The sequence below is a fragment of the Fringilla coelebs genome (assembly GCF_963513975.1).
Source record: "Fringilla coelebs genome assembly, chromosome: 23".
In the NCBI taxonomy this organism is placed as follows: domain Eukaryota; kingdom Metazoa; phylum Chordata; class Aves; order Passeriformes; family Fringillidae; genus Fringilla; species Fringilla coelebs.
In genome coordinates this window covers 5,616,117-5,628,905 of record NC_140049.1, presented here as the reverse complement: position 1 = coordinate 5,628,905, position 12,789 = coordinate 5,616,117, and the positions used below count along the sequence as shown (strand labels likewise).

The 12,789-nt window shown below is 51.9% G+C and overlaps 1 protein-coding gene across 1 annotated transcript in view; it reads right to left on the bottom strand.

Moving 5' to 3' along the window:
* Positions 1 to 12,789, bottom strand: part of LGR6 (leucine rich repeat containing G protein-coupled receptor 6) — a 163,247-nt gene that overhangs the window by 32,984 nt on the left and 117,474 nt on the right. The gene's annotated exons all lie outside the window — the stretch shown is intronic.

Below are 12,789 nucleotides of genomic sequence, written 5' to 3'. Positions count from 1 at the left end.
TCCCAAAGAACCCAGGAACAAAATTAGAAATCAGGGAGAAAAAGCAACTGAGGGAAAGGATCCTCCAGCCCTGAGTTAATCCCTGAATTCTGCTGTTTACTCAGGGAAAAAACACAAGGAATTTTTTTTCTCTCCTCCTTTTTTTAAAAGGACAGGAGTGCTGTACTTTTTGGCACAGAGGAAATCAAGGGCAGCATTACTTGGTGGAAGGATGGCAACCCACCGTGGCTGTGGCTATGCCAAGCAATAGGGAGCCTCACAAAACCAAAAATAAATTAAAAAGAATGAGCATGACATAAGGGAGTTTTCCCCATTATCAAGAGCTTTTGAAAGTGAAATCAGTCAGACAAGGGGTTCAGAACTGATGTGCCAGAGCAATGGCTCTGAAAAATCCCTTTCCTCAGCTAGGCTCAAAGTTACCAACTCTAGCATGGCAAGTGGGATGGCAGGAGGAGCCTGGTCTGTTCTTCTGCTTGAGATGAAAGCCTCTGAAAGGTCACCCAGTCTGCCCAAGACACAGTGAACTGGCTGGCTTTCCATTGTTTTCACTGCTAGAGGGAGTCTATAGCTTCATATTTGGAAGATCTTAACTGACACTGTTGTTTATTTAGAAATAAAGGTAAGTTGACATCAAAGGCCCAGTTATTTTGGGCTTTAAGTGCCAGGTTGATTTGAAGCTGACAGCAAGCAGCCTGGAACTATTAATATCTTCAGTCATGCCAAAAGGAGAGAAGGAGGGGAAAGAGTCTCAGGTCAATTTTCTGCCTGTTAGGGACTATTAGTGGTTCCACACAGGAAGCCAAAAAAAAAAAAAATTATATAGTACTATAAATTCTTCCATAAGCCACAAAACACCACAAATTTGCAGCTAATAAACCTGAAGATGAAGTGAGATTAGAAGCTGTAGATGGGACATTTGCTGGCTATTTCAGTCCCAGTGGGGATGGAGATGTTACCATGGTGCCTGGAGGGGACCTTGTGCAGCCTCCTCTGAGGACCTGCATTTCCACCTGTCCTGTGCTGGCACCTCATCAAGCTGCCAATAAATGTAATTACTGCCTCTGCTAGTTGTGCTAGTTACTGTGGGCAAATCAAGCCCTGGAAATGATTTAATTGGTAGTCTGGAAGCCCAAGGGGGCCATGGTGACCATGGAGTTTGACCTCTTGCCCAGTACTGAGCAGACAGCTTTACCCAGACTCCATACATCCAGTCATGGCTTGGGGCTGAGCTGCCAGATCAGTTCAAATATCAAAAAGAACTGCACAATCTGCTGCTGTATTTTATGGGATCACGGATTCATTAAGGTTAGAAAAGCCAAGATCATCAAGTCCAAGCATCAACCCCACACTAGAACATGTCCCTAAGCATCCTTAGTGGTTTTTTGAATGCTTGCAACACCTCCTGCTGTGTAGCACCAGCCCAAAGCCCACTCTCCTGCAGTGGCTATCGTGGCAATGGTCCCCTGGATGGGGAATAATTAGCATTGACCCTGTGATTGCAAAAGGCTGAAAAATTGCTTTATTCTTCTATATCATAATAGATTATACTATACCATGCTCTTAGGAAACTCGTAACTGTTACAGACTGTCTGACACAGCTTTAACTTGGTCAATTAATCTAAACACTATCTAGTGTCTAATTTAGAAACTACTCTCAGGTAAACAATTTCTGTAAGACATTCTACATGTGCACAACAGCAGGTGCAGCAAGTGGAGATAAAAATTGTTCCTTATTCTCTTCTCTGAACGTTCTTACAGCTTCTCACAGCTTCCCAGGAAAATCCTGGGAGAGAGCTATGTCTCTCTCTGTTCAGAGGACATGTGATTGCCACAGGTGGCAGCAGTGTGTGTGTGCCCTTGTGTAGCCACATTTCTCCCCACAGAGAAAAGCAAAGCGATTTTCCCAAGAATATTTCTGAGATTCACATTCTCTGAACCTCAGAGAATGATCATGAGAATTCTTATCTCATTTGCTATGTGTTTGTGCAGAAGTAAAATGCAATATAAAAGTTGTTTACCCAAAGTAATAGTGTTTTGTTTCCTTGGCCTATCAGGGACAAGTGTGTGTGTGTTGGGATAGTAATGAAATTCTGTACAGTTGTGTGCACAGTTGAGTGCTTAGCAAATTCAGTTGAGATATAATACAACATAGTGTAATATAAAATAAAATAATATAGGATAATAAAGTAATTAATTAGCCTTCTAATAAAATGAAGTCAAATGCATCATTCTCTCCCCCTCTTCAAGAATAAAAATATCCACAATACCCTTGCCCAGCTCAGCCTGGGGGATGAGATGCTGCCAGTGCTATAAGAAGTGAGAGGAGGCAAGTGGGATGTGGAAGGACCCAGAGCACTTGTTTGGCTCCAGGCAATGTCCCCATTCCCTAAGGAAGAGGGGGATGTTCACATGCAATGCAGAGAGGCAGGGCCCACCATGGGATTCATCTCCTAGGGTCAGTGTTTTCCTTGGGACATTAATCATGCCCTAGAAACCCCCTTTTTTGCCACTTATAAGGAGGAGCCAGGCTATGATGGCACTTGAGGAGTGCATGTGTGTCCCAAAGGTGCAGAGATGGGCTGCCCACTGTGGGAAGGTTGTCAGGTTCTTTGGGTACATGATTCCTGCCAGGAGCAAGCAGCAGGATTCATTCTGCTGGCCTGGAAACATCTCAGCCTCTCACTGATAGGGTGCTGCAGCACTTCACAGGGTTTCTGTGGCACTGATGGTCCATTGCTGACTGTCTGTGGGTTGTGCCTTGCACCCCTGCAGCCACCAGACCCTCCCAGTGCAGCTCTGACCCCCACTGAACATCCCAGCAGTGTCCAGCGTGTGGCTGCTCTCCCCAGGACTGTGCTCTCCGACTGACAGAGGTGATGGATAAATGTTTGATGTGTTAAACACCCTGCCCTGCACAGTCAGACACAAAGGGACCTCGGTGCTGGGTGCTGGGACACACAGGAACACCCACGAGCTGATGGCTCAGGAGGCAGGCAGGGAGGAGGGGGCTCTCTGCCAGGCTGGAGAGGAAGGCAAAGCTCAGGGAAGCCTGCTCTACAGCAGAGCATTCCCCAGCTGCAGGAAAGAAGCTGGGGATTTCTACCTGCTCCCCAAGGTGCACAAATGGCTGGGGATCAGCTCCTGGAGCTCTGCTGCTGGCAGGAGGGAGCGTGGGATGCAAGCAGAGCTCCTGTGCATCAGCACATCCATGGTGAAAAGGTGCCCCCAGCTGCCTCTGCTGCCCTTCTGCTGCCTGCAAGGGCTGCTCCTGCTCTGCACAGGCATCACCCCACATCACACACCTCGGGAGGAGGAGGCATGGGCAGCTGCTCCAGGAAAGGCTCTGGAACAGGGCAAAATGAAGCCCAAAGGGCCAGAGGAGCTGAGGACCTGTGATGGGTCACAGCATGTGTGCAGACTCAGAGGCTGGAGCTTGGAGAGCTCAGTGCTCCTGGTCATCACAAGATCAGTGGCTCCAGGGCTGCAAGAACAGTGGCAGGGGGAGCCAGGCTGCAGAGCTGGCCAGGTGCAAGAGGGGGTGTGAGGGTCTGGTGGGCAAAGGGGGGATAGGGAGAGTCCTGTGATGGAGATGAGCCTTACAGTGGAGCCATGGGAAAGTGCAGCACCTCCAGAGCTACCTTTTCACCTGAACTGCCTTCAATTTCTCTCTTTTTTTTTCTTTATAAACCTGCAAAATATCATGTCTGACTGGGCTTGTGTTCTGCCAAAGCTCAGCCTGGTTACAAGGCTCAGAGCCTTGTGACAGGCTCAGAGCTGAGCTGCACCAGGGAGGGCACGTTCCTGGTAGTCCAGGCTCCTGCCTTAGGGAGAGAAGCTGCAGCACACTGGGAGGAGAGCCCAAGGAGACACCCAGTCAGTGCCAGGTGTCCTTGCCAGTTCAGTTTTACAGGTGACTCTCACTGTTTGGAAAAGTCACTTTCCACTTACACAGTGATCAGAGCAGTCAGTGAACTTTATAGCTCTGTTCTTGGGCTGGGCACAGGGAGCCATGCAGCCAGGGCCCTGAGCTGTGCCCCTCTTTCCAAAAAGCCATGTCCCCCTCCTTTCCCCAATAGTCTGGGTACCTGAGTGCCTTAGGTTACAGGATGTGGCTGGGGCTGTGAATTCTGTCCCCATCTGTCAGAGCTGGGCAGTTCTCTGCTGTTCATGGGGCAGTTTTCTTTATCTCTCCCACAGCCCATCCTCCCTCCAGGAGATCTCTGCTGTCCATGGCCACTGAGTGTCCCTGCAGGGCTGATCAAATTCCATCATCCCATGGGGAGATGCTCTGCCCAGGGCAGGAGCCAAGCATTCCTACCTGGATACAATCTGGCCCTGGAACAGCACAGCAGCCTTTGCCCCCTGCATTCCCAGAGGAGCAGCTTTCTCCTGCCCTGCATTCCCAGAGGGAGAGCAGCCCCATCTCCAGCAGCCCTGGAGCTGCAGAGGAAAACTCCCCCTTGTGCAGGATCCTGCTGCAGCAGAACCACAGCTGGCACTGCAGGAGGGCTGAGCCCCCATGGGATGGGGCTGTGCCCCCACCCTGACACACAGGGGACAGGGACTGCTCTGACTCTGGCAGTGTTGTTTTGTATTTCTGAATTTTTATTTTTTCCCCCTAATAAAGAACTGTTATTCCTACTCCCATACTTTTGCCTGAGAGCCCCTTTAATTAAAAAAGGTTATAATAATTTGGAGGGAGGGGGTTTACATTTTCCATTTCAGGGGAGGTTCCTGCCCTCCTTAGCAGACACTGAGCCTCTCCTGAAGTGCCTCCCATCCTCTGGCAGGGCAGCTTGGGATCCCACAAGCAAGCTCTGGTGAGCTGCCTGGGGACCCAGGCTGACACTGGAGCATCAGGATGCTGAGGAAGTTCCAGAGCAGCTCAGTGCAGCAAACAGGGCGTCCTTGAGGGGTCAGATCCATCAGCTGCTTTGGGAATTGTACAGATTTGGGATTAACATCAAGGGACTGCACAAAAGGCTTCAAATTAAACATGCTGATGGAGAGAGAGCCACTTGAGGAGCAAGGTCCCATTTGGCAGACAGTTTTCTGAGAGAACACCAAAGCCTGCCTGGCCCTTAAAGTGTTAAACAACCCTTGTATGAGCTGTACTGGAGATATTTCCCCTTTCCTTCTTCTTGCCTTCATTGCCCAAGGTGCACTTTATATTAATTTTCTTACTTTTTTTTTTTCTTTCCCTCTCCCATAGAAAATCCAGCTCTCCAGAGGAGTTGGTAGGTTCCAGCTCTGCTCTGCATTTACAGACTTGACTAATTACCCAGATAATAGGATGGGTGCTGTGGTAAGGGCATTTCCTGTGAGGCAAGGTTAGGCAGATAAAGTGCCTGGAGCCAGAGGGTTTTGGATTCAGCCCTTCTGGGAGACATTTCTAATTTATTAGTGCTATTTTTAAAAAATAAATTAAAAGGTTTTTAAATGAATGGAGATTTGCTCTTTCCAAGTGATTTATCTCCTTTGTGTGATGGGCGGAGGAGCTGGCAGGGATGCAGAGGGGGAGGGAGAATCCAGGCAGAGAGGAAACAGTGGGGTCATCTCAGGTGGAGGGGATGGGCAGGGCTGTGTGGCCTCCCTGAGCACGTCCGTGGCAGAGACAGGCTGGAGATTTCCCAGAGGAGCAGCACTTCTGGGGCAGATTGTTCCTATTTTGGCTGCAGTCTGGAGACCTCCAGCACTTTGAGCTGGTCCTGGGGAGCAGCCATTCATTCCCCAGCCCTGCCTGTGCCCCAGGAGTCACCTTGGCTCTGCTGGGAAGGCAGGACACTGCCAGGACAGGCTTCTGCTCCCTGCCAGCACCAGGGACTGTCTGTGTGAGTGTGCCAAGGCAGGGGAGCCCTGGCCCTGTCCTTGCTCCCTGGGACCTGGCCATGTCCATGACAGAGCCCACTGGCAGGGCCACAGCTCCTACTTCTGCATTTTTCCTTTTGCCTCAGCAGCTCCAGACTGAGCTCTGAGCAGGTGTTGGGGAATGTTGTTGGGGAAGATGAAACAGGAAAGCCTTATAAATATGATTGCCTGGCAAAAGATTTTGAAAATATGGAAACTATAAGTGAGATTGAAATGAAAGCAAGCTTTGAGATCCCTCAGTTACTGAACAACTGGAAAGCAATGGTGTGGCCAGCTGAAGGGGATCCCCTTTTGATGGAACAACACCCTCTGCTTGCAGGCAGCTCCAAGGGGCAGAGCAGACCCTGCCAGCCTGGCAGAAGGGGCCCAGAGAGGAGTTTTTAGGGTTTAAAATGTAACACAGTGTGGTAATGTAATTATTCTTATAGGCTGTATGTAAATGCTGTAGGATTTGTATCTTGGGCTAGGTTGGTTAGTGAGAATTAGAATATTCAGCACAGAAGATTTATGGTATTGTAATGGCAACTTTGCTCTTTTTACTTTCCTTGCTCTCTCTCATCCCCTTTACCACACTCTTGCCTTCTCTCTCTTTCCCACTCTCTTTACTTCTCTCAGTCCTGCTCTGAGCTGTGGCTGGCAGCTCCCAGCAAGGCCCTGCACCCCGGCCCTTTGCAATAACCCACAAGTTCCAAGCCCTGGCTTCAGAGATCTCTGCTCTCCTCCATCCCCACTGTCCTACCCCCGTCCCTCCTACAGAATGGGAGGTGGATTTTGTGGTGGGGCCCCTGCACACACATTGCCAGGGCCCTGCTTGGCACTGCCAGCCCAGCTGAGCCACACCTGAGACCTGCCAGAGCCACTGCTGCTGCCCACCTGCCTTGTAGCAGAGCCCCCAGGGACTCTCATCCTCATCGGGCTTCCTGCTGTGTCTGTGTGTGACAGTCAGCCCCCAGGGCCACCACCCCTTGGACAATACAGTCTGATGGGAGAAAAAATAGCTTCCTCCTTTTCTTCAAAGGAGAGATCCCATCCCGGGGACATCCCATGGATCTTCCCAAATCCTCCACCAAAGCAGTTGTGGAAGTGACTCATTGAAAATGCCACTGGGATGGGATCTCCAGTGAGTCACTTCCACAACTGCTTTGGTGAGAATTTGGGAAGATCCCTGAGGAGCCTCTGTCCCCTTCCAGCTGCGCTCTGCACTTGCTGTCTGGGCTCTGCTCTGCTCTGCCATGGGGACACCGAGGGCTGAGGGCTGCCTGATAGCAGGGAAGGGGGCAATGCTGAATGATGGTCTGAGTGTGCTGCTGTTTGGAGATGGAATCTGGGGCCAGCTCTGAGGTTCAGCTGCCATGGCTGTCTCTGAGGCACACAAACACACACTCAAACAGCTGTGGCTGCACAGGTTCAGGTCAGCTTCCCCTCCCATCCCTCTGCACAGAGCAGTGACCTGGAGCTTGGCCATGCAGAGGGGCTTCACTCATTCCCCTTCAGCTGTGATCCATGAAATATTCATATTTTGGGGACACAGAGGGATAAACTCAGTGTTCTCACGATCTGCCTAATGAGGCCAAAGTTGAGCACTGTGAGGTGAGGGTATCCTGAGAGGGTGAGGCAATTGGTCATCAGCCTTTGGACTGTGCTCAGACTGGTAGCAAAGCTCAGGGACCTTAGGACACTGCTCAGCTTTCCAGGTGAAAGTGGCAAGGAGGAAACCTGGGCATGAGACCAGCCTCCCTGTGGAAACTGGTGTCACAGGGATCCATCCCCTCATGAGAAACCCTTTCCTCCCAGAGCAGAGGGAAGCTGGCCCCTGTGCTAGCACCAGGCAGGCCTGTGGCTGGCAGTTTGCCCTTGCTGCTCCTCTGAAACCACAGCCATGCTCTCCCTAGCACTCTGCCCCAGCCCTGAGCACAAGGTCTGGTGCTCCCAAGAGTCAGTCTCTGCCACTGCAGGGATGCTCCTGGCTGCAGCTGAACTGCTCCTTCCATCAGCTTTCCCATAACACTTCTACTCACCAGGCTTATGACACAAAACAAATCTCATCAGAGAATCATGGGATGGTTTGGGCTGGAAGGGGCCTTAAAGATCATCTCATTTCAAGCCCCTGCCATGGGCAGGGACATCTCTCACTAGAAGATGTCTAAACCCCTTGCCCTTCTTTCTGCTTGTTAAAGACTGAGAAATTAAGTCTAAGATCATCAGGAAATGTAGAAGTCAAGATCTTTCCATCCAAATGGCAGAAACAGGTGATGCTGCCAGATGTTTTACAGCAGGAGTTAAACATCCCAAAGGAGGATAGACCACAGGGCAGGACTGACAGACTGACAGGGGAGATCTGGAACAGGGAAGCAATGCAAAGAGCATTGTGTCTGCAGTCTCAGCTCTTGGCATGCCTTGCACCTACTTCTTGCAAGAGATGGTGCTTCTCTTGACTCTTTGTCGTTTCACCTCCTCATCCCTCACCTCTCAGGATACCCTCACCCCTCTGTGCCAGGCCATTCGCCATGGTCCAGACATTCACCCTGGCCACAGGCCAAGCCCATGCCAGGGGGTGAGGGATGTCCTTCCCTTGGAGTTTTTGGTCTCCATGCCCAGCAGGGCAGTGCTGCCCCCTCCCTGCATTTCCTGTGGGCATCCCCTGACCTTACACCTTGTGTGGAGGATCGAGGCTGTTACCCAAAGGGGCTACAGGAAGAATGTGTCACATCAGGGTATTTAAACTCTCTTTTACTCCATGTCTTTGGGAAAGGGCTAAAAAATGCCAAGCTGTTCCCACTCTGACCATCTGTTCCAGATTGCAAGGCAAGATGTATTCTATTGCCATCTGTATGGCAGTTGTCTGGTGTCAAGTGGGCAATTCTCCTTATCTCTCTTCCTGAGTGATCACAATCACTCCTCCCTCAGCAGGGAACATCTGCTGATAAGAGGCCATTGAATGTCACCACATGACTGATAAGAACTACAACATACTATTGTGAGATGGTCTGCCCAGAGGGAGGAGCCAAGCATTCCTACCCAGATATAACCTGGAAGATTCTGACACACCAGCACGGCTCTTCTCCACTGGACTCCCCAGAGGAACAGCAGCTGCTTCTACTTCCACGGATCTGCAGAGGAAGATACACCCCTTTCCTACAGGACTCCCCTGCTCCAACAGAACCACCCCTGACACTCCAGGAGGACTGCAGCTCCTTTTCCAACTGGACTGCTGCCAACACCCTGACCCACAGGGTGTCAGGTTGAGTTCTGACTCTGTCAGTGTTGTTCTAGTGTATTGCCTTGTTGTATTTTATCCTTTTCTTTTTTTCCTTCTCTATTAAAGAACTGTTATTTCCTGCTCCCATATTTTTTGCCTGAGAGCCCCTTAATTTAAAATTCATAGCAATTCAGAGGGGTGGGGAGGGTTTGCATTCTCCATTTCAGGGGAGGCTCCTGTCTCCTTTAGCAGGCACCTGTCTTTCCAAACCAAGACACCATCTGATCCCTGGTTCCATGGCTCAGCTTGGGGCTTCTTCCCACAGCCCTGCAGGGTGGTTCTGTGCCGTCTCTCAGGCTGGTGGGAGCTGGAGAAGGATCTCACTGGTGCACAGGGCTGTTTCGAAACCCCTTTGGAACCTGGCCCAGGCTGCTCTGAGCTGCTTCCAGCCTACCTGCCAGCTCTCCTTCCCAGGAAGAGAAGGCTGGGGGGGCGGCTGGGGAGCAGCCAGGTCTTGCCCTGACAGAGAGAATTTTCTTGGAGCTGCTTTCCCCAGTTTCATGCTGGTATTTGACTCGTTGAGGCCTGGTGGGTGCTGCACATCTGCCTGTCCCCCATCAGTGAGGAGAGCACAGAGCTGCTCTTGCTGTGCACTTGGCAGAGCTGGCTTGGGAATGCAAGGGTATGCAAGAGAAATGTGAAGTAATTCATCTGGCTTCATCTCTTTCTACATTTGCTGCCCTCCTGAAATATCAGGGCCAACCCCTCTCCAAGAACAAAGTTGCTCCACTGGGTTCTGTTTTTGCAGAAATGCTGGGACTTGGAGCAGGTGAGCATTGTGGTTGTACTTATGCAGCTCATACATTGCTGAGACCTGCATGGGGCAGTGCCTGCTGCTTCTCTCAGGGTTTTGGCATTTAATAAAAATAGAAGTTTTCCTGTCTAGCTGAATATGAGAAGAAATATTTCCCTTAGGGAGACAGAAGTTTTTGCACCTAAAATTTCCCAGGCTCTTCTGAAAAACCTGAAACAATGTTTTCCATTCAAATATTACAGTTCTTCAACTATTGTGCCTGGTTTATAATCAGCATCTGGCCACAAATACTCATTTTAGGAACCCTGGAGAAATTTCTGTCTTCACCAACCCTTACCATCCTGCTGCCTTCCAGGAGGTAACACCCACGGGGTAACTGAGAGCATGGTTTGGCCTCCACAAGCCAAGAAAATGTGCTAAGTGCTGTCAACAGAATGTAATCATAATTTGAGTTAAAGGATAAATGTGGAGACTGTAATCGTCTCCACAGGCACAGGAGCTGAGAGGTGGAAGGTACATGCAGGTCTAGCAGCTTGGCTGGGACAGTGCAACCAAAAGTTTGGCAGTTTTTAGCCCCAGAGCTTGCCCAGCTTCGGTCAGCAGACAAGTGGGTGCTAAGGATTGACCTGGGGGTGGCTCCACTTGAGGAACACCTGTTCCTCAGGGATCACTGAGCTGGAATTCCTGCTGGCCCAAAGGACAGAACTGGATGCTCAGGCCAAGAGGAGCAGAAGGCCTCTCACTGCTCTGGAGGACCCTGCTTCAGAGCAATCAGACATGGAGGAGAGTGTGGAGAGTCTGGAGCTGCCTGCCCCAGCAGGGTGGGGCTGTGGGACCCTCACACCCTCCACCCTGCAGGGCCTGGGCACAGCAGAGCTCTGCTCCAGCAGGACCACCCTCGGAGGCTGGATCCTCCTGATCAGCATCAGCACAGACAGGGCTTGCAGAGCTGCAGAGTCCCACGCTGCTGCACAGCCCTGGCCCTGTGGGCACTGGGAGCAGGGGACACAGAGCTCCCAGGTGCTGGGTGGCACCTCAGATGGGCAGCAAAAAGCAAAGAAAGTGTGAGAGCGGGAGCAGAGTGGAAGAGAGGGAAAATGAGCATTCAGCAGAAATGGCTGTGGAAACAGAATTATCTCCCAGGGCTAGGAAACCCTTTAGTCTTTCCCACAGCAAACAAGGGGCCATCTTTTCCTCTGCAGCTCCATCCTGCTTGGGATGGGCAGCAGCATCTCTAACCACCCTGGCTGCAGAGAAGGGTTGCCCAGATGCAGGCTGGAATGTTGCTGCATGTCTGTCTGCTACAGCTGTAGCCCAGACAAGGTTTTCTTCCACCAGCGAGTTCTCTGCTCCCTCCTGCAGCTCCTGCCTTTGTGCTGCCGGGGTGCCACAGCTCTGCCCTCACATTTTTGCCTGTGACCACCAGAAATGACTGGGGAGAAAGCCAAGCTGGGACCCGTGGGTCAGCAGAGGAGACTATCCATCAGCCTGGCAGGGCTCAGCCTCTCCCCAGCTGAGCCCTTCTGGGTGGTCCCAGGATCTGCCAGTCTGCCAGGCAGAGACAATGTGTGTCATGGTCCTGCCCCGAGGAGTGTGTCTGGGGACCAAGGGTTTGCCTGCTGCTGCCACTCTCGCCCGATAGCTGCTGTTGGCACCACGCTGGGCACAGAGGGGCCCTGTCTCCTTGAGTGGCACTTGAATGCTGGGAAGCAGCGTCCCCTCCTGCCATGACCTGGACCCCCTGGTTCTCCTGGCAGGAAGTGAGGGCCTGACTCCGACCCCGAGCCTGCACGAAGGGACATATTTCTGCACAATTGAAGGCATCAAGCACCTCTTCCAGTCTTTCAGAGCCTCAATTCATTTGTTTGCTTGTTTATGTTTCCTCCTGGGCCCATGCACAGCACATGAGGCCCAGGCCACTCATGCAGCTGTCACAGCACAGGGAATGTGGGATGAAACTGTCCCTGGGTTCAGGGTGAGCCCCTGCTGCTAATCACAGATGGTTTGGCTTGGCAGGGACCTCAAGGCCCGTCTCATCCCACCCCTGCCATGGCAGGGACACCCTCCACTATCCCAGGCTGCTCCCAGCCCTGTCCAGCCTGGCCTTGGATATTTCCAGGGATCCAGGGGCAGCCACAGCTGCTCTGGGCACCCTGTGCCAGGGCCTCAGGGCCCTCACAGCCAAGAATTCCTTCCTACAATCTGATGTCAATCTACCTTCCCGAAGGTGTGTCCTGGAGGTGAGTTCATTCCTGATCCCATCCTCCCTGCAGTTTTCTGATGCATTGTTTCCCAGCCATGCCAAGCACATGGTGCACAATGAAATCAGCTGGCTGGGGGCGATGCCAGCAGACATGACATCCCCTCAGAGATCCCCCCAGAGATCCCCCCAGAGATCCCCTCAGAGATCCCCTCAGAGATCCCCCCAGAGATCCCCCCAGAGATCCCCCCAGAGATCCCCCCAGAGATCCCCCCAGAGATCCCCCCAGAGATCCCCTCAGAGATCCCCCACAGGCTCCTGAGGACTTTACAGGCCCCAGACTCGAGCCAGCCTCTCCCTTCTGGTTTTTTGGTTTTGGGAGGCTTTAGGACCATGCCCATGTGCTGCGGAAAGGAGACACAATCCCTGGGTAGGGAATGCATCCCAGTTTTGGGATTGCACCTGGACTGGAATGGTGTCCAGGGCCGCAGAACCCCCTGCCAGCCCCCCTGCCCACAGGCACAGATCCCCCACAGGCACAGGAGGAAAGCCCAGGCTCTCACTGCCCCGTTGGCATCGTGCCCTGGGCATCCACTGTGCCAGGGGCCAGCCCTGTGCTGTCCTCAGTGCCTGGGGACCAGGGACAGACGTGTGTGAGGCTGACCCCCTCTCCTGCACGTGGGAAATGGATTTGTAGAGACTTCTTAA